Source organism: Filicampus tigris, chromosome 17 (genome assembly GCF_054856515.1).
Source record: "Filicampus tigris isolate MCC_2025a chromosome 17, RoL_Ftig_1.0, whole genome shotgun sequence".
NCBI classification, from domain to species: domain Eukaryota; kingdom Metazoa; phylum Chordata; class Actinopteri; order Syngnathiformes; family Syngnathidae; genus Filicampus; species Filicampus tigris.
In genome coordinates this window covers 5,078,667-5,098,229 of record NC_141233.1, presented here as the reverse complement: position 1 = coordinate 5,098,229, position 19,563 = coordinate 5,078,667, and the positions used below count along the sequence as shown (strand labels likewise).

General features: G+C 40.7%; 1 long non-coding RNA gene across 1 annotated transcript in view; it reads left to right on the top strand.

Annotated features, from left to right (window-relative positions):
- Positions 1-16,844, top strand: part of LOC147132963 (uncharacterized) — a 52,153-nt gene extending 35,309 nt beyond the window's left edge. The window contains exon 4 of the long non-coding RNA XR_015081924.1: positions 13,458-16,844. This is a non-coding gene — a long non-coding RNA (uncharacterized LOC147132963). The remainder of the gene's footprint in view (positions 1-13,457) is intronic.
- The last annotated feature ends 2,719 nt before the right edge of the window (positions 16,845-19,563 follow it).

Genomic DNA, 19,563 nt, shown 5'->3' with positions numbered 1-19,563 from the left:
TTTTACTACATTTCAAATTGCCAAATACCTCAAAATGATTAGAAGAAAGCCATATTGGTGCTTGCAAACATTTCTCTTGCTTAGCTCCTCAGAGTCTCCCATCGCAATCACCTTCTTGTGTATGTTTAAAGGGATGGTTGGGCCGGGATGGCCATGTTTTCACTAACAAGTTCATTTTATATATTTTTTGATCGGGAAAATGAAAAGAGTTGTCATTTTCTATTTTATCAATAAATTTGGTAGAAATTAGGAAATAAGTGACTCCATGAATAACGGCTCTTGTTAATGAGGAAAATGGCCGTGTCCCCAACCGTTCTATCCTTGTTCAGTCGGTGTCACTGTAGGGAGCAATTACAAACTCTCCATTGGAAATCATTGTACTTTCATTGCTTATAACGTCCAAAAACTGTGATCAATTGTCACCAAAATTTATGTGGACATCCCTACTAATGCCCACTCCAACATATCAAGAGCATCAAAAGGATTAACCTCTCCGTGGCTGATTTATATGAGGATGAGGAAATGTGGATGTGAGCAGAGCTACATAGATTTATGCTGGAACGAGAGCACACTGCTTCTTTGCTTAAAAAAAACAAACAAACAAAAATTTAAAAAAACACTGCTTCTTTGCTGATCACGGTTAGGACGGGCAAGGCATTAAACACCAGTCAGGATATTTACAGAGACTGAAGTGGGAATAGACGTGCACATTTATTTGGATGAGGAATGACCACAGCCTTTTCGACCTACAACATGCTGTCCAATTTGGAACGTAAAAGCCGAAATGGTGCGTTCCAATGCGGCCACACTCGGCTGTGGAGTCAGTCAGCCTCCTCTCGCTGGAACTTTTTGTTCGCTGAACATTGACGCTTGCTTGATGAGGTCTTACCTCACTCTCACGCCGCTTCACTCACGCTAAAGCTGCAAGCGGTGTCGGGACAATGCATGCGGCTACTTGGGAGGCAACACCGCGACATGAAGATCGACGCATGCTGAACGGACAGTAAGGTGCTAATGTTGTTGTGCTAACGCCTTTTTGTTTTAACGGCCTGAAGCTAGTTGTTGCTATTAGCTGTACTGTTATCCTACTGTTAGCTGGGAAGGGGAGGGGATAAAGATCCATGCTTGCCTGACTGCTTGCCCGCTGGCCAATCGCCGTCTGCCTCCCGAGAGTTGACACGAGTTTAGCGTAGCTAAATGTCCGAAATATAAGCAGTTGGGGTTCGTGTGCGCATTCATGCTCTTGTCCGCTTCAGCCTGTGTAAGAGGAGAAACGCCACGGTATTTTGGATTTTGTGGAGGTGATCATGATGAGCTCACGTTTTATGTCAATAAATCCAAACTAGTGTGCAGAACACTTTTATACTTTCACAGGTTGAAGTGGACAAGAGTAGTAATGTGAATTTGCGTTTTGGTGGTGATCGGTCGCCGTTTTAGACAGCAAGCAATATTACCACGCTTGTGACGTATACCGCTGAGACCGAAAACATAACATACGCCACGCCCCAAAAGGGGGCTGGGCAATTCGTCGTAAATCTAATCACAAAAAAAGATTTGTGTCGTGATTTGACACTTTGGCTAGTAGCCGCGTGTGACAACAATGAGGACTTTTGTATTGCTGTGATTCACCATGTGGGGCACTGTAGTCATTGTCTGCTGTGACTCTTATCAGACATTTTTATGCTTAGCGGCTGCCTAACTGTTTTTTTTTTGTTTTTGAATGTGTGCTTATTTTTTTCAAGTTCCTTACACTTTTATTTTTTTCACAAACACAAGCAATAAATTAATCTGCATTACAATAAACAATTATACTGTCCGACTGTCTTATACTGAAGGCTAGGTTATGCTAAAACAAAGGCAAATGAACCATGAATTAATATGACAGACCATTACTTTATCTTCTTCAGTTAGAGTTGTTAACTTACTAAACACTCTGACTTACAGTCTTCTCAGTGTTCACTATGAAAACTTCACCAATTTTTATCAAGCAAGTGTGGCGTAATATATATATATATATATATATATATATATATATATATATATAGACTATAGATATATATATATATATATATATATATATATATAGACTATAGATTATAGATCATAATTAATCTCAGTATTTTATCTCGACAGCCCTGATTATTTTATATATATATATATATATATATATATATAGACTATAGATTATAGATCATAATTAATCTCAGTATTTTATCTCGACAGCCCTGATTATTTATATATATATATATATATATATATATATATATATATATATATATATATATATATATATATATGCAGGTGTGTGGGGGGGGGGGGTTGCGTGCGTCTACGGACCAAGTCTTTGCAATTTAAAAATTGCATTCTACAACACTGCATTTTTCAATATATAGTGCACTTTTATTCTTTTTTGACATAATCATCAGTGCGAAACGTTCCAGAAATATATGAAGCAGAGCTCCAACTTTTTATTGTTTAAAGAGAGATGGGTGCAGTTTTCATCTCATCTTGTGTCTCATTTTAACTGACTGTAGTCAATCATCCATCTTGATCAAATCAGTGTGTCTTGTGTATTGTGTTTGACTAATCCTTCAGACTCCTGTGTCAAGGTGGGTCTATCACTGGCATACTCTTGGGGGGACCACCATTGACATGCAGAAAGGAAAAGTCGAGATCTGAAAAGGTTATGCAGCATGAACTGGTGTTCTGGACCATGGGGGGGACCTAACAAGTCTCCATGAGAATGCAATCATTTCCATGTGAGCCCATCTTTAAGGCGGGAGTTCATTACCAGCACAATGGGCCTGCAGATGGCTGTTCCTGCCTCACAAGGCTGCTGGCATTAGGGGATCACAGCGGGCAGCCCTGCTCAGAAGGAGGCCGGGGGGGGGAGTTATGGGTCAGGGCAGGTCACCGAGGGTTGCATGAGTCCCCTTCTGGATCCTGCTGGGTCATTCCAGATTGTCTTCAGCACTCAAATGCCTTTCAGCGGGAGAGCGGTGTCAAACATGTTAATACAGTAATGCATTTCAATTATCTAGTGTCATCAATTGTTTTTCTCTGTCGTTTTGTTTTATTTGTATTTTTACAACAACACGACTGAAAAAGAAAAGATACGACAACTTAAACCTGCTAAAAGAACTCACATCATGAGAACCATTCAAACAAACCAATACAATACAATTTTATTTATACAACGCATTTCATAACAGCTAGAGCTGTAACAAAGCACTTTACAAACAATACAATAAATAGAAGAAAAACAATAAAAGGCTGTGATACATGTGTTAATAAATATAGACATAAAAAATATATAAATATAAATAGAATATAAATAATGATGCAAGTAGTGGCACTACCAGGGGGAAAATGTCGTTAATATGAGTTAACACATAATTTGACCCAACTTCACCACAATGTTACCTTGCTCACACGGAAACCACATTGTTGTGGTTTCATGGTCATGGTTCTGCATGTCCGCTTTAGCCTTGCTTTTTTTTTCCACCTGCTTACATTCTAAACTAATATAACATAGCCATGTCAATAATTGCCCATTGACAGATTTACACGCTTAAAAGTACGAGTTTAAATGGATGGAAAAACCAAATAATCTGACCGTTTGCACATCAGCTCCGTCATGGGCCTAGAAATAGTCCCCTATGAGCAAAAGCTTCCAGTTAACCCAATCTGCAGGAAGGTAGTATTTGTGATTCTATTAGTCACTGGGAGTGCCGGTCACCTGAGAAGCACCCTGACAATGATGGCATTGATCAGGTTTTTTTCGATAGGGCCCCATTTGCCATTAGCCCAACCGCAGCCGAGCGTCAAGTAGCTCAGTCATAGGGCTGTTGGTGGTGGGAGTGAAAGATAGTGTGCAGTGCCACTATTATACACTATATCACATTTATTGTAAAGGGTAACAAATTCAATTTTCACTCCGCTTCACTTTAGTGGGATTCCTTATATTGGATGCAAGTGCAGAAGCATACAGTGAGGATGACTCGGCCAACCGCAGTGATATAGACTCGAATACGGTCACTGAAGAGGAAGTATTGTTCGGACATTGTAGCATACTTGGGGTCTCTTTCTGAACTTAACGGCATACTGAGAGACTGTGAAAGGGTGAACAATGACTATAATGTAATTGTAGCTTTGGTGACTGTCAGAGACACAAAGAGAAGGGAGGGGTCATGTGTCATGTTGATGGGCTGATGCGCTGTTAAAAAAAAAAAAGAACAGTGAACACAAAATTTCCAGACAACAAACATCAATAAAATTTAAGTTGGACGAGTCAACAAAATATTTTAAGTTCTGCTGTGAAAATTGTATTTCCCTCCCCACCCAGTACCAGACGTCTTCTGGACGTTGGATTTTGGGCTAAATCTGGTCGGTCCGTCTTAGACTTGATTTAGCCCAGAAATAGTCGTTGAAAATTGGGCTGTGTTTGGGTCATCCAAATGTGTCCAAATTTAGTCCAAAAATAGTCATTGAAAACTGGGTTGTGTTACAGCCCTTCCCACATAGTCCAACTTTAGCCCAAAAATAGCCGTTTAAATTTGGGTTGTGTTTAGCCCGACCAATGTGGTCCCAATTTAATCCAAAAATAGTTGTTAATAATTAGGTTTTGTTTATCCCCTTCATTGTGGTCCAACTTTAGTCCAAAAATAGTCATTGAAAATTGGCTATTGTTTTAGCCCATCCAATGTGGTCCAAATTTAGTCCAAAAATAGTCGTTGAAAACTGGGTTGTGTTTTAGCCCGTCCAATGTGGTCAAAATTTTGTCCAAAAATAGTTGTGTTGTGTTTAGCTCGTCCAATGTAGTCCAAATTTAGCCCAAAAATAGTTGTTTAAATTTGGGTTGTGTTTAGCCGTCTTTGTTGTTGTATTATTGTTTTTTTTAATATATAAAGTTCTTTGTTATAGTTGCAGTTGTTGTGAAATGCGCTATATAAATAAAGTTGTATTGCTTTTAATGCTGCATGATGTTAACAAACTATCGTCTCGAAAATGTAATTTTTCTTTGCTATCGTAATTGGCATTTATTAAAGGTATTTAAAATATATGCCACTCCCGCGCACCATTTTGAATGGGGATTGGCTGCCAGCCAGGAAGTCCAGTGATTGTCACTGACACACTTTGCAGACTGACGTTGATGTTTTATACATTTAATTCATATCTAAAAAGTACCATGACACAAAATATATGAATTTGCTGCAATTCTAAACACATGCATTTTACTTTATCAAACCATGACTGAGCACCGCACAACAAACAATTACCTCCCTGCCATGTTAACCATCGCATATCATCGAGTAGGTTGTGATTGGCTGCCTCGTGACCATGTCACACGCATGAGGCCAATTAGTGGGCCGGACTAAAATCCACTTCTGCCCTTACTTAATCAAGCCCTTTTTTTTCCCCAAATGTGTCCGGTCCGGTCCGTCCCTGGGACGGACTGCCCAGCTCTGTTTTTTACTTCGAACCAAATTTAGACTATAAAAGGATATCTTTTTTAAAGACGTCTTTTCAACGACATCCAAATTATGTCTTTTCAACCCAATTTAGACTGTAAAAGGAAGTCTTTTTAAAGACGTCTTTTCAACAACATGAAAATTACGTCTTTTCACCTTTCACTTTTCAACCAAGTTCGGACGTTTTTTGGATGGACACAAGTGACGTCTTTTCTATGTCTTTTCAACCAATTTTTGCTGGGTGGGTCATTTCACAACAAAGGAATAAGACTTTACAAAAGTAATTTCTCCTTGTAATGTCCCCTAACTTAAAGGTACAAGTATAAACAACTTACATGCTTTGTTGTGCTAACGATCATTGATGATATAAATGTCAAAAATAATATTTAAAAAAATGGACGTCATTAATGTTGTTACAGCACACCAAACTGTTGCAATTTAGAGTACAACATGCAGAATTCTTCCCTGTTTGATTTCCTTAACCTTAGCACAAACCTATAGAATAAATGCAATTTACCCAGGTTTATAGTATAATTATATCCAGTTTGTCCTCAAATATAATGGATTTTACTGTTGGTATTTGAAAGATCTGATTAAAAAACACAGCATAAGGTAAAACATCTCGACAGTACTCTGTGGCTTTTGACCGGTATGCTCATCGTAACCAGAGTGGTCACATTAGCAGCCAGTCTCAGTCTAGAATGGACAGCGCAGATGCTCTACTGTCTCACAACATACTGTATACTACTGCTTTTTTCCTGTAAGGAGTATAGGAATCTATTTGGTTCCAATAGGATGAAACACAATACACAGGTGGACTTTTTACTGTTAGTTGTTTATTTAGATACAAGGAAAAATAGTGTCACAAGGGAGGTGTGTTTAAAACACACACACACACACACACACGGTGCTTACATACGCAGAGCAATACAATTCCTAAATCCCCCATGTTAAGAAACATTTTAAAAATATATATTTTTCATGTTTCTTTTATTATGTGATGTTGCATTATGTGTAAGGGGTCTTCAGCCACATTTAATTAATTGATCCATGGGTCCATGCTTGTGAAACACGACTGTACCCAGACCTAAAGGCTTAAGCTCAGCATAGGCAGGCTGACCTGAACCTGGGACTGCTGGGGTCTTATGGGCAGGGGTCCCTTTTTTAGGATGCCATTTCAGATGCGAAAGGAGGAATAAAAGGACCGTTGCCGCCGGATTTCCTGGCAGTCGATCCGGTACCCAAGAGGATAGTATGCGTCTGAGCTTGTATATAGAGGGATGGCTGTGGAGCACGGCTGTGATAAACACTCCAAGGCAGGGGATCTCCATCCAGGAGTGGGCTCTTAATGCTTTGGTGATGAGCTCATTGGGAAAAAGCCCACTTGAACCGATGCAGGAAAACATTCAGGTATTACGTTACTGCAGTTGCACGTGACTCATCATTTTCCTTATGTGAAATATTTCACTCTTTTCACTCACTAAACCTGAATCGTTACCATCTATCAAGCATGGGCAGATCGGACATGATGGAACTTTATTTTTTTTTGGGGGGGGGGGTGAATGCGGGGGGTGGATCTCATTTCTGCATTCTGCCAAATCCCAGTGTCTTGTTGTTGGTGCTGTTATGTTAGGTGTGAACTGTGGCCCTGTGGCGTGTTGGGTAACAGTGTTGCCTAAGCTGGTTGTTGTGAAGGTGTCGTAACCAGTTGGACCCAGCCAAGCTGTCATGTGAGCCCTTGTTCTCTGTCATCCCCTGCTTGGGACGTCAGAGCATGCGTGCGTGCGTGCGTGCGAATGCCATTCGAGGTGGCAGCCTTCAGAAGGCGAACACGGGTCAAAGGTGATCTCTGACTCATGGCCTGTGGAATTTTTTTTACTAAATAAACACAGGATGCCGAAGCATCAAACACACATGCGCAGACTCTGCAAACAGCAACAGGAAACTGTCATTTATTAAAAAATGGGAGACGCGATAGGGCTCTCCAATTAAACCTGAGAAACATCCGGGTTCCAGTTAAGTTGAGACATGAAGGGGTTTTCCCGTTAAGATTTTATTCTCTACTTGATCCTTATTATTGATCAAGTATCAGGCGAGGAACAGATGAAAATGTTTTTTTGAAAAGAATCCTCATTCTTATAACAAAGGTCAAAGGCTGGAAGACTCCAATATTCAAAATCATGGGTAAATTATGCAACACTGTTGTGAAAACAAATGTCATGGGATTCACTGCTAAATTGAGTTTACTTGGAAAATACTAGCAAATCTGTTACGTGAGGAACAAATTTATGAAAGAAAAAAAATGAATAGCTTGCGTGATTACAATTTTAATGGAAGATGATATTTCTAAATATCTTTGATCAAATAAACACCATGCCTGTTTGTTACAACTCAAAATATTAAGCCTTCTTAATAATTTTTTTTCAAAATATTGAAACTAGGCATTTTCAGTTAAGTGAAAATGCCGAGTCAATTTCAGAGTCAAATTCAGAGCCAATTTCACTTAATCTTTTGTACAATTTATGTTTCCATCAAATGATTCTACTAAATATTTGAGTTTTTTTTGTCCTTTATGTGATCAAATTAGATGAAGAACACAAGACCCCTATTTTTAAAAATCAGGCATTGACATGAGTGACAACATTTTCCTGGAAAACTTTCAAGCAACTTTTAAAAATGTTAACATAACCGTAGGTATAAATATTAGTCTAATAAACTTGCAGAAACTTAAATGCACATTAAATTATTCATTTTACAAGTGTGTCAGTGACAGTGTCAGTTTGTCAATTTCTACATTTGATGTCCATTTCAGAGGGTGCGATGGTCGCCATTCACTCCGAGGGAGAAAATGGCCTGGTTGGCTTTGATGAATTAACTTCTTAACTGTATAAAAATATACCATCCAAAAGCAAGAGGCGTGTATTACAAGTGAAAGACGATAAAATCCAGTGGTTGGACAGAAAACGATGCTTTTGCAGCTGCGTTAATGGGGCGAAAACAAGCTAACCAATGGTGATCTTGAAATGACTGTACTTCGCTGTCACAGCCGTCACAGTGACTTTTAACTACTTTTGGATTTTTCACGCAGTCAACGGAATGCCGAAAAATGCTTTACTGGGAGAAAATTACACAAACTAGTCCTGGGGTAGCGATCCAAGATGGCTGTTACCTGTGTATCAAAGTTTCAGGTCACCCAACCTGTCAGCCAATCACTGAGCCCCACTTTTTCAATTACACTAGGGGTGTAGTTAAAACTAAAATTGCAAATTTTGTCAGTTCAGATTACATTTAATACGGTTTTTGAATCATCACCCAAATTAATAAAGCACAGTATGCGCTAGGGCTGAACAATTTAAAAAAACAATCTAATTGCGATTTGGTTTTCCTCAATATTGCGATTGCAATTTAATATGCAAGTATTTTTTTCAAGGTCTTCTTCCCATATATTTCTTAACAAACAAGCAATAAATGAATCTATATTAAAAAAAATAATATCATATTTATTGTAAAGACATGTTTTGGTCTTATTGTTTTGGCTTATGCTAATATAAAGGCAAATGCAGTCTTTTAAGCGTTCACTACAGGAACTTAACAAAATTCGACCAACAAGTGTGATGTAAACATAAGACAGCAAATCATAAATCCAATTAAAAAACTAACTTGACTTTACCACTTCAACTTTTCACGTTTCATGAAACGAAACATGTGCACTACACTTCTTAAGCATTGAACTTATGAAGACATAAAGAAATCAATTCCAAATAGACATTTATATATTATGTAAATAGAGTAGATTCATTGTTCAGTCCACGTATGCGCTTGAATTCCTTAAGTAGCAAAGCAAAACTTTTCAATTTAAACTTTTAAATTGGAGATTAACGGAGTTGTATGTTCAACCTGACCTGATGATGAGCAACACCACTTGTACGGATAAAACACTAAATCTTTTTTATACTGTATATTCATCTAATATATACATTCATAGAAAAATGTTTTAGTTGCAAACAATATTTATTATACATTAAATAATCTATATTTCATTGTGTGGTTAAGTACAAACCTGTATTAAATATGTTGCTTTGGACTTTTTTTTTTTTTTTTTTAACAAATGATTTGTTTTTTATTAGAGAAAATATATATATCTTTAAATTCAGAAATGTATAGTTGCTGTTGTCGTATGTAAACTAAAGATGGGCATCCTAATCAATTTTGAGCAAATAGATCAATAATGTGGCTTTGATTCTTGATGTGTCCCAATCAAAGGCAGGCAAAATGCAGTGCACGACTTTCAGCAGAGGTGCTGCTGATTCACTCGAAATTAGTGACAGCAAATAAAAAAGGAAGTCAGGAAGTATATACTGTATATCTGTGCACACCTCCATGATGACACAACACTGTGTGTGTGTTTGTAAATTATAGTTTAGATCATTTAGAAATAATCTTTTTTTTAATTAGTCTTATCAGTGCCAGTACGTGTATTTTGATGTATTTTGTGACATGTCTACACAAAGCCTTACATAATATGCACTTTGCCTACATGGCCTGTAAAATGTAACTAATAGACCTATTTAGAATAATGCAGCACTCTACTCCAGTAATATAAAATTGACCTTTGTAATAAGCTTTTGAAATGTCTGTTTGGGATTTCTTTTTTTTTTTTTTTTTTTTTTTTTAAATACACACAGTAAAGCATGGCGGTGGTAGCGTTACACGTTTGGCTTGTTTTTCTGGTCAAGCTGATACATTAGTGAAGGTGAAGTGACTCCAGAAATATGACATGATGGCAATTGTGTCCCAAACATTAAAGCTGAAAAGCAATTTCACCATTCAGCATGACCACAAACTTAAGCATACTGTATCCACACGAACAAAAGATTGATGTGAAATGTTTTGTTTGGGACTGGCCCAGTCCGAGCCCTGACCTAAATTCAATTGGGAATGTTTGGGATGACCTCAAAAATGTGCGTTACCTGCTTGTTTGCAGCTGATGCCTTTGGACACTGACTAATTTGGAGCCCTTTTCCAAGGACGTGCGGGCACATTTTGTCACTTCTACTTGCAATGCTAACCGACTCAACTTTGTAATTAAAGCAATTGTGCCTCAACAAATATTTTTTGGGCAGTGAGCACGTTTGACTTTTTTCATATTTAGTCACTGGACAGACTTATTTTGTTTGAATTAAAATGTACAGGATTATAGGTCCCTGTTTTTTGGACTACACATTAATACGGTCATGTCATTTTTGTACATAAGCAAAACGTGATATTTTAAGTGGAATCTGTACACACTTTGCACATTCACTATGTTGTTCTTTTTTAAGTCATTTACTCTACATAAAAATCACAAGCATGAACAAAGGATGATACATGTCATCAGTAACACACCTCGATAGAATCCACCACTGCAGAGTTTAGTAGCTTTAATATATTACACTGCATATACTGTATTACATACACAATGCAGTATGCAATTACACATTTATATGTATATACATATATAATATATGATCATATATTTTCCACTGCCACTACCATTATCTATGGGATGTTTTTGGGACTTAAGCCTAATAGCATAATTGCCTATCTCATTTTTTAACATTTTGAAAGACAAGAAAAAACAACAGCAAGCAGAATCCATTTGCCTGGATTCAACTTTTTGGGGATGCGGTTGGCTGAGGGTTTACACATGCAAGAAAGGACAAACACCATTTCTAGCAAACACGTTTTTTGGGGGGTTTTCTGACAGTAAGTTAAAAATGAGTTGGCAAGCTTGTGATTTACATTTAACAACGGCTATGAATTTAAAATACATTTTCACACATTTAGCATTTATTTATGCTAAAATAGAGAGTGTACGACAACATTTGATTATAGAGAACAGAAATATTGATGGTCCAATTTAAAATATGCGGTATGCTGAAACCCATTGGAGACTCAATTCCAGGAGTTTTATTTTGATTGCTGGATTTTAAAATACGTTGAACAAAAATTACAAAGAAATATGTATTTAATTATAATATGTTTAATGATTTTTAGATTATCAACATTAATATAGAATTACATTTTTTTTGTTTTGATTAAGATTTAGTTCCAATAAATGTTTGACAAAAGCCTGCACAAAAAAAAACATGCTTTTTTTTTATGCCTTACATTTATAGTCTCACACAATATTTTTTAAGTACCTGTATTGTCACTCATAGGTCAAAATTTTGAAGAAACATGTTAGTTTGATCAGTAGCTGGTGTAAATAGCTCATATCCAAATGACATCTTGTGACTGCCACAAGTTTTCTTTTCAAACATTTCTTCTCTCACGTGCTCAATTTTGCTATGCAATTCTAAACTTTTGCCCAACATTAAAAGCAACATTTACAACAGTACAAAGTACAAAATACTTTTTATTACGTGGATTGATATAATATACATTTCGTTTCATGATACACAAATGAAGAAAGACTTTAGAACAAGTTTAGGCCATACAGAAACATTTTCAAAGGTCAGTCCTACTCACAGGTTAGTATTGAACATCGAATCCCTTATTTCTGCATCCACTACAGAAGGTTCACGTATATTTCCCGCGAAAAAAAAGAGTTCCAAATCATTTTTGGTGTTAAAACAGTCCTGTGGCTCCTTGGGCATGAACAACTTTCAGACTGAGCGTTTTTGCGGCGTTAGCTGGTGAATATGGCCGCGCTCATGACTCAAGTGTTGCTCATCGAGTCGGCGATGAGTCGCCCGCCATTTCTGAAAACCTTTCTCGGTCTCTTTGTCCTTTGTGGTCTGCTTTCCCTGGCCGAGCTCTCGTATTTCACACTTGTTTTATAATCTTGGTGTTATTCGTACAAACTCTTGGCTAAGTGTCAATTGGGCTAATGTGATTTTTGTTTTAGTTTGTTACATCCTTTGTGTGTGAAGATCCCAGGAATTTGTTGACGTCGGGGGAAGGAAATGGGAAGAGGAGGCTACGTTTTCTCTCCAGAAAAGTTTCAATGTTGTTTAAGTGATTTCCTCTTCTGTGAAATATCAAATGTTAGAATTATTGCCTGCTGTTTTTTTGAGAGTGCTCTACAAATACAGTTGAGTTGTATGATGTTAATCATTTGTGTATGTGTTGGAGGAAGTGGGACGGGACGGAAATGACTTGCCTCCTTCAAGAGAAAGTTATCAGCCATAAAGTCAACCGTTTGTAACATGCACTTCCCACGCGGACTTGCCATATAGAATGTTTGATGATGCTGCCAGGAAACGAGATGGAACCATTATAGAGCTTAGATGTTGCATGTGACAGTGTAGAGTCTTTAGGATGTATTTGTTTATTGATTAATTACTAACTGCATCTCAGGGATGGGCCGATGATTTGCTCTTCGAGGGAATTCTCTGCAGCAGCCTCTTGCCGCGTCTTTTTTTTTTTTTTTTTTTTTTCCCATGACAATGGGGAGGGACGGTGTTCGGTAGTGATCTTGTACTTGGTGGCTAAATGTTGTAAAGGGTTTCCTAATATGGGCCGTCTTACAGGAGCACCCTCCCCCCGTGGGCCACCCCCCCGTCAGGTTTCAGCCAGTGATGACACAGCTCGGTACGACTCACTTCCCCATTAATTGGCTGAAACCAGTTCTTACAGGAACCGCCTGTGATAAATGTGAGAGTTCTGAGAAGTCATTCATTTCTCCTCGCTGCAGCGGTAGAGGCGGCACTGCGAGGGAGTTGAACGGGTTCATCCGTCTGTGCTTGTGTGCGTGTGTGTGGGGGGGGGGGGGGGGGGGGAGGGGGGCGCGTGTGCCTGTGTGTGAAAGAGAGCTGGAGGAAGCTGAGCGTGGAGCGGGAGAATGTGGCTGACTACAGCTGTCGCAGGCACCATCTGAAGACCAGACAACTTTCATTTTTCTTCTTTGTTTATTGGGGTTTTGAATATGCTGTTGACTTTTTGCTGCTGCTTTATTTTCTATTTCTGTTGTACGTGTGTATTTTCCTGTCTGTGTGTGCGCAGCGATGGGACTGCACTCGTTGCCCCCTCGTCTTCCTCCACATGGACGTAGGAAGCGGCGGAGACGGATAGGACAGCGTTACCCCCCGACTCCCCACCCCCCCTTTGTGCCTGCCCTTGGGCCGGTGAGTAACAAAGATGTGACGTGATTTGTGCCCCCCCCCCCTCTCCCTTCCTCATACCTAGCCACCTCTCCCTCTCGCTCGCTCTCTCGGTCGCTCTCTCTGCCCCTCTGCTGGGTGCGGCACTGCAGCGCGCCTTAAGGGGCGCGCTCGGAGGGCTAAGCCGCGCTTGCGAGGGGATCCCAACTGTAAGTACAGGGGCCTTCGACCCCCCCCCCCCCCATACCCACACCCTCCCTACCCACCTCACCCCCAAAACCCCCAGCTCACTGCCTCTATTCATTCACATGTGCGCACCGAGGAAGGAATGTTCCCCCTTCACTTTTGCCTCTTTCCCGCACTCTCCCTCCACTTGTATCTTTTTGCTCCTTTCTTCTTCTTCCCCTTCCTTGTCCATTGACAGTTATGTTCCCTTTTCCGAATTAGACTCATCGGCACATTCAAAAGAAAATCGAATTTGTGTTTATTTAGTTGTCAGCTAGTTCACAGGGGCTTGTTTAGAGTGACAGAGCGCTGCACTAGGCGGGCTGGAAGGGCGGGTGGGGTGGGGGGGGACTCTGTGTGTGGGTGGGGTGGTGGGGTGATGGAGAGGGGCCACTGTGGGGTCTGGCTCCACTCAGTATTGAAGTGTACGACTGTAGCGTGCTGACTCATGCTCCATCTTAGCAATTGGGAGCATGTGAGTGCGTGCGTGAGTGTGGTCACTCCCCCGTGTGTGTCTCACATACGCGCACTTGCACTCTGTGCCCCGCCTGAACTCAGCACTGACTGTAGACCGGGGCGGGGGCAGCCAGCACTGCCCCCCTCCCCACCTTCCGCTAGTGACAATCCATCAAAACCTCCCTGTCTGGAACAAAAAGAGCCAGTTGTAGCTGTAGCTGTGTCTTGTCCAAGGCTATTTTTTTCTCACTCTATCGCTGCGAGTGATTCATTGAAAACAAGATTTCCTCTTTTTTTTTTTTTTTAATGGGCTTATGTGGAATGAGAAGAAGGAAAGACTTTAAGTTGCATAAAGACAGATTAAGGAGTTTCCAGAACAATGTTCCTTTTTTCTTGTAACTCGAGCCCGCCGCAGTTACTTGAGAGCGGCGAGGCAATTTTATTCGCAGGCTGGGGTCAGCAGGGGCGTACGGAGGGAGGACGGTGGGGGTTGCGACGTGTTTTATTACCCCTGATCTCTATCTGTCCTGCACATGGAGCTGGCTGGATCCCTCGGCTGTTTACAGGACAGGGTCGAGATCGCGGTCCCCACGAGGAAGGCTGGAAGAAGGTTGCGCTCACCTCGCCGTGTTGTCAACAGCGCATCAGGAGGACACCTCAGAGCCAAGGATCACCTCACCTTTCTCCTCCGGGGCGGCTTTCTCTCTTGTCCAAGTACCGTCAGTACTTTTGGTGCTTGCCCTTGTGAGTGCGTTTAAGCTCCTGTGTTGTTCAACTAACTGCCGGGAGTAATTCTTCCCCGCAAAAAAAGTCATTGTTTGAACTTATTCCCTTCTGTCAGCTACCGGTTAGCCTGGCCGTTTTCAGAGTAGTTTAATGAGCTGCGTGAGCGTCAGCTGTTTTGTTCGAGCCGCCGCATGCGCCTCCATCCTGGCGCTCATCTCGCTACCTTCCGAGCCCGAGCGATAAAACACGGCCCGTGTCGTCCCTTTTGTCTGCGCTTATTGTTCTGCCTCCGGAAAGGGAGCATGAGTCAGCTACCAGATGCAAGCATGTATTGAATCACACCGAGGTCTGCGAAGGGAACAGAGATGCTAGGCTGGTGTCGGTGCATGTGCTCTGTCTTTTATCTCTTATTAGTGTGCCTAAACTAATAGGCTGCATGTAGATACTGCTAAGTGCTTTTTGTAACCTTTAACCCCGCATGATGACTGTAAACTCATGGGAGGCATTTACACAAAAGATCTGGGTTTTTTTTTTTTTTGTGTGTGTCTCCGGTATCTTGTATGCGCCGGTGAAGTGTTCTATTTTGTTGTGTACCGCCGCCTCGCTACGCCGGACTGAACTCAGCGGGCGCTCGAGCCGGCACAAGCGAGAGAGGGAAGGAGGAGGAGGAAGGAGAGAGAGAGAGAGAGAGAGAGAGAGAGAGAGAAAAAAAAGCCCCCAGCGAGTGCACAGTGAAAAGCGTCTGTGCCGTTACCTCATCTGAACCCTCGAATGAACCCGTTGCACTGCCTTCGGTCGCAGAGCCAAGAGACGAATCACTCGAGTAGATTCGAAACAGAGAGGTACTGTTGGACGGGCTTGGAGCCTGCGCTCGGCTCCGGCTCGCCTGCCGACATTGCCGTCTCCCGCTTCCCGCTGTCACGGTAAGTGGGATTATTAGGCTTTGTTCTGTCCGGTTCCCTCGTACTCATCGGCGCTGGTCATTCTCCTGGCCTGTCACATAGCTTATCAGACTGGTGTTGGCTGTTAAGATTACAAGGCGACAACAGTCTGTAGGCTGTCTGACATTCCGGGCTCTTTCATCTGACCAGCATCCTGTTTTGTCCTCCTCCACCTCCTCCTCCTCCTCCTTCTCCTCCTCCTCCTTCTCCTTTCTTTGTCTCCGCTAGCATCAGTTCCCATTTCAGGGTGGGTGCGCTACCGTGGTACTTCCCTTTATCCCAACCGTCCGTCAAGCATCGGAGAGATGCTTTAGTCTTTATTTCTTCCTCCGACGCTGACGTCTGAGGCTGGTCAAAATGTGGAAGTGGAGTATATTGGGTGTATTGGTGTGCGTCTGTGCAAATGAACTTACGCCAGTTGTGTGTTTGCGTGGGTGTGAGAGTGAGCCGACTGATTCCTCTTGAATTTCCAGAGAATCCAGACATCGCACGCCTCGTTGCAACACATGCTATTGTGACAGCAACAGTCATCATAGTACACGCTCTTCCCTTTTACACTTCCCCGTCCTCAACTCTCCACTCTTGCTAAATGTTTTCTTTTTTCCCCCACTCTGTCGGGACAACTGTTAAGGTGGCATTTTGGTGAAAAGCAAAAAAGTCAGTCAGCCTCTGTCGAGTTTGCTTTCAAGCAGAACAAATGGATCAAACCTGGTCATAAAAGCATGTTGGATAACAGTGAAGCGGGTCCATGTCTTTTCCGATAACCCCTCGGCCCTTATAAACGTGTCCACATTTTTATCCTTGAAATGGTTTTATATTGTGTAAATGCCTTGTATTTCATGTCTGTACCTGAATTATTGCTGAATGCTGTATTGTTTTTTTTGTTGTTTTTTTCATTTCAAATAAAGCGTGCTTGAAAAAAAAAAAAAGTATGCCTTGTTGATTTCGATTCAAGCGTTGACGACACAAAGCCACAGACGTTGACCCTGAAGCCTCTCAAGAATCTCACATGTCGGCCAAGAGAGGACGAGGAGGATCCATCGCCACTCACATAGTCACATCTAATGTTTCGCATTCAAGCACTTATCGCATTACTGATTTGCTCGCTCCGCATTGACATCATCTCCATTTTGGATTGCAAGCAAAATCTTTTTTTAATAGCACTTCCCTCAAACATTCAAATATCACACGACTTCACTTTGACACACCATAAAAATTCAGATACTTAAATAGTATTAAAAGTGAACACATTTTTGTGATAAGATAGTAAACCCCCCCAAAAAATGTACAACAATTACAGTACATCTTAACTCAATTTGTTATATATATATATATAATTTAAATATCCATGTTTTTTCTGTCAATTGAAGTCAAAATAATTTATTCTTTTGTTCGCAACTTCTAACAGTGTGGCCAGCAACCGGCTGGCAACCAGTCCTGAGTGTATCCCGTCTCTCGACCAAATTGTGCTGGGATAGGCTCCAGCACACACATGAGGACAAGCACTACATTAGAAAATAATGGGATAGACATGTCACTAATTGTGAAAACGAAAAAAAAAAAAAAAAAAAACGAAAATAGGGCCATGACCTTGCTGTGTGTGAAGCGGCGTTGTCACGATCGGAGTCCTTAGGTTCCTAAACCAACCACACCCAGAGCACCACAGGCCGGAAAGAGTGGACACCCACCCGGCCCCGCCCTGCCCCATGAGCACCGCTTGAAAATCCAACGTGCACGTGATTTTTCCTGCCCGAACACACGGAGACCAAAACTTGAACATGCGGTTCACTCATCCGAACATCCACGGGATGCCAATTTGAATGTGACTTGGTTTTAATTCCTGGCACACTGACCCACTCTCCCCAAGTGCTCTCGGAGCCTCACAGTCTGAGGGATGCTAAAATATCCTGTGATCTCATAACAAGTCACCCTTAAGCCTTTTCTTTATTTCGTTATCCTTTCAAAGTCTTTAAATTAACTCCTAAAGTGCATGGCACTTTTTTCTCTTTTAATATTCTTCCTACTTTTTTTCTCACAAAATCAAATGAAGATCCTTTCTTTTATCTTTAAGTCGGACCAATTATTTACAAACTACCAAAATGAGTTTAGTCTGACTTCATGTTATGCATAACTTTGTCCCCGCCTCATTAACTTTATGCAAATGTAAATATTTGACTCCTCACAATGACACACATTCCTCGCCGTAAGGTTTCAAATTTCGACATAATCCTTGGAAGTCAATATTGGATTTCAAAATGATGATGTTACCATTCGTCCTTGACGTCTCCTCTTCGGGGAAAGTACAGGAAAAAAAAAATCAAATAAAAAATACCAAAGTTTGCAGTACAAACATTCATTTAGGAAAAGAATGTCATGTGTGACTTTTGTTAAGCACACACGACATCTTAATCTCACGTTGAGCAAAAAATTAAATGTTTATTTCTTACTATATACTGTACATATTTTTGGTTGATTGTCAGAGTGAATAGTTACCAATGTTGTGCAATCAAGACATATAATGACCTCGCACACTCAGGGTGTGATTTAACATTTGTTTTCTGCTGACATTTGCAGTAATCGCACCTCATTAGCTGCACGTTATTATGATCATTGTGCTGAATAATATATTTCACACGCAGCCGCTTACTGGAACATTTGAAACGTTATGATTCAATGCAGTTACTTTTACATATCCATCCTTTTACATCAACTTTTGATTAAATAAATGCCTCTCTGACTGTCAATCAAAAATGATCTTTGTAAAGTCGGAATATCTTAGACAGAGTTTGTACTGAATATTATATTACTCAGGTGTACAAAGTGAGTGTAATGTGTCTTTTTTTTTTTTTTTGCTTTCAAATAAAGTTGTATTCGTTTTTTGCAGTGATTCTCAGCAAGGGTGCTTTGAGACGGAAATAATCCACTTTTATTTAGTCGGTAAGAAACTTTACTACAAACAATGAATCTTTGCTGATCTGTCAGCAAAGTAGTAACAGGGTGAACAATTCAAAATGTTTTTTTCATGTGATGGCAGGAAGTGCATAATTAAACTCTCATGAGCATAATACTTTTTGATACATTTCTGTTTGGCGGTGTGCTGCGAAATGTTAAATACACCGTGACTCAACTAAAGTTCGGAAACACTGTGTTATTCTGCCTTGTGTGTCACTGACAGATTATGGCTTCTTAATATGAATGTTTAAACATTCTGCCCTTGTGTTAGTCTTACGTGAGTCACGCGTGTCCTGTGTGGATCATATCATTAGCTAAACACAAAAGGTGCGCATGCCTCTGCGTCAACGAGATGGAAAGACGGCCCGCGTCGAGCCTCACGTTGCTTCTTGATTCCTCCTTCGGCCTTTGTTGTTCCAGGAGTTTTGCCAGGTAGCCTGCGTCACTCAGGTGTGTCCTGAACACACGGGACGTGAAAACTAGTGAGATTAGGTAACAATGAGGCAACAGAGTGGGCGTAAAACAGTTACAACCAACTGTGTACCTGACACACACCTTGAGTTTGACCTATTTCACAAGAGCGCTGCGTGGACTCTCCTCCAAGCCGAGCTTTTCAGGCAGCAATAAACAGACGCATTTAGTAGAGTCCATGCGTCATGACATGATGCCATTGCACAAATATGCCTCAACCATATGCATAGCAGCCTC